Consider the following 2,700-nt stretch of genomic DNA (forward strand, 5'->3'; position numbering starts at 1 on the left):
GACGGCGGCGAGGACGGAGTGGAGCGGGGCGGCGCGGCGCCCAGGCGGCAGCGGCGAAGCGGCAGAGATGCGGGGAGGCGGCGGCCGGTGGCGGCGAGGGGCGGCGGCGAGGCGGCGGGGCCGGCGGACGACGTCGGGGAAGAGAGAGGCGGCGGGCGGCGTGGATCTGGCCCGGTGGCGGCGAAGATGCGGGCCTCCCGCGGGCTCGCAGGGCCGCGCGGAGGAGGAGGTCGGCGGGGACACGTGGCGCCTCCCGGTTGGCCGCGATCGCCGACGGACGTGTCCGGCACGCGGGCGGACGTGTCCGGCGCGCGGGGATCTCTTTTTTTAGGGTTTCGGAGAGGGAGAGAGATCCGAAAACGGGGGGGCTATTTATAGGCATAAGTGGAGTTAGGAGAGTCCAAATGAGGTGCGGTTTTTGGCCACGCGATCGTGATCGAACGCTCTAGAACATGGAGCAGAGTTTGGTGGGTTTTGGGCCAAATTGGAGGGGTGTTGGGCTGCAACACACACGAGGCCTTTTCGGTCCCTCGGTTAACCGTTGGAGTATCAAACGAAGTCCAAATGGTACGAAACTTGACACGCGGTCTACCGGTAGTAAACCAAGGCCGCTTGGCAAGTCTTGGTCCAATCCGGAAATGTTTAATCCCCACACATGAAAGAAAGCTTGAATTGACCACCGGAGGAGAACGAAGCGCCAGAATGAAAAACGGACAACGGGGAAAATGCTCGAATGCATGAGACGAACACGTATGCAAATGCAATGCACATGATGACATGATATGAGATGCATGACAATGACAACAACACACGGAGACAAAAACCCGAACCCGAGGAAATAAATATAACTTAACGCCGGAAACGGCAAGAGTTGGAGTACAAATAGGGAAAGTTACATCCGGGGTGTTACAAGTGCCCAGTTGGGGCGATCGGGACCGTGTCGCATGTTGGGGTTGATCTTTTATTTTGGTACCGTAGTCGGACCATGAGTGTATTGGATGACTGTAATGTTATTCATGTATTTGTGTGACGTGGTGAGTGTAAGCCAACTATGTACCTTTTCCCCTATTATCTATTTACATGGGTTGTTGTGAAGATTACCTTACTTGCGACATTGCTTTCATGCGGTTATGCCTCTAAGTCATGCTTCAACACGTAGGAGATATAGCCGCATCGAGGGCGTTACATGGATCCTTTCTAGAGAAGAAGTTTCTCTCCAAAGAAGTGAGTGGGAGGAATGTAGAACTTGATGAGGTAATTGTACCTTCTCCTGAATTGGAAAGTAGTTCATCGCAGAAATCAGTTCTAGTGATCTCTACACCAATTAGTGAGGAAGCTAATGATGATGATCATGAAACTTCAGATCAAGTTACTACCGAACCTCGTAGGACAACCAGAGTATGGTCCGCACCAGAGTGGTACGGTAATCCTTTCTGGAAGTCATGTTACTAGACCATGACGAACCTACGAACTATGAGGAAGCGATGATGAGCCCAGATTCTGGGAAATGGCTTGAGGCCATGAAATTTGAGATGGGATCCATATATGAGAACAAAGTATGGACTTTGATTGACTTGCCCGATGATCGGTGAGTCATTAAGAATAAATGGATATTCAAGAGGAAGACGGACGCTGATAGTAGTGTTACTATCTACAAAGCTTGAATTGTTGCAAAATGTTTTCGACAAGTTCAAGGTGTTGACTACGATGAGATTTTCTCACTCGTATCGATGCTTAAAAATCTGTCCGAATCATGTTAGCAGTTGTCGTATTTTATGAAATCTGGCAAATGCATGTCAAAACTGCATTCCTTAATGGATTTCTTAAAGAAGAAGTTGTATATGATGCAACCAGAAGGTTTTGTCGATACTAAAGGTGCTAACAAAGTGAGCAAGCTCCAGCGATCCACCTATGGACTGGTGCAAGCATCTCGGAGTTGGAATATATGCTTTGATAAAGTGATCAAAGCATATGGTTTTATACAGACTTGCGGTGAAGCCTGTATTTACAAGAAAGTGAGTGGGAGCATTACAACATTTCTGATAAGTGATAAGTATATGTGAATGACATATTGTTGATCAAAAATAATGTAGAATTTTTTGGAAAGCATAAAGGAGTGTTTGAAAAGAGTTTTTCAAAGAAAGACCTTGATGAAGCTGCTTACACATTGAGCATCAAGATCTATAAAGATAAATCAAGACGCTTGATAAGTTTTTTCAATGAGTACATACCTTGACAAGATTTTGAAGTAGTTCAAAATGGAACAGTCAAAGAAGGAGTTCTTACCTGTGTTGCAAGGTGTGAAGTTGAGTAAAGACTCAAAACCCGACCGCAGCAGAAAATACAAAGAGAATGAAAAGTCATTCCCTATGCCTCAGTCATAGGTTCTATAAAGTATGATGTGTTGTTTACCAGTCCTATTGTACACCTTAGCATGATTCTGGCAAGGGAGTACAATAGTGATCTAGGAGTAGATCACTGGATAGCGGTGAGAATTATCCTTAGAGGACTAAGGAAATATTTCTTGGTTATGGAGGTGATAAAAGAGTTCGTCGTAAAGAGTTACGTTGATGCAAGCTTTTTACATCGATCTAGATGACTCTAAGTCTCGATCTGGATACATATTGAAACTGGAAGCAATTAGCTAGAGTAGCTCCGTGCAGAGCATTGTAGACATAGAAATTTGCGAAATACATACGG

The sequence above is a fragment of the Triticum aestivum genome, chromosome 5A (assembly GCF_018294505.1).
Source record: "Triticum aestivum cultivar Chinese Spring chromosome 5A, IWGSC CS RefSeq v2.1, whole genome shotgun sequence".
NCBI lineage: Eukaryota > Viridiplantae > Streptophyta > Magnoliopsida > Poales > Poaceae > Triticum > Triticum aestivum.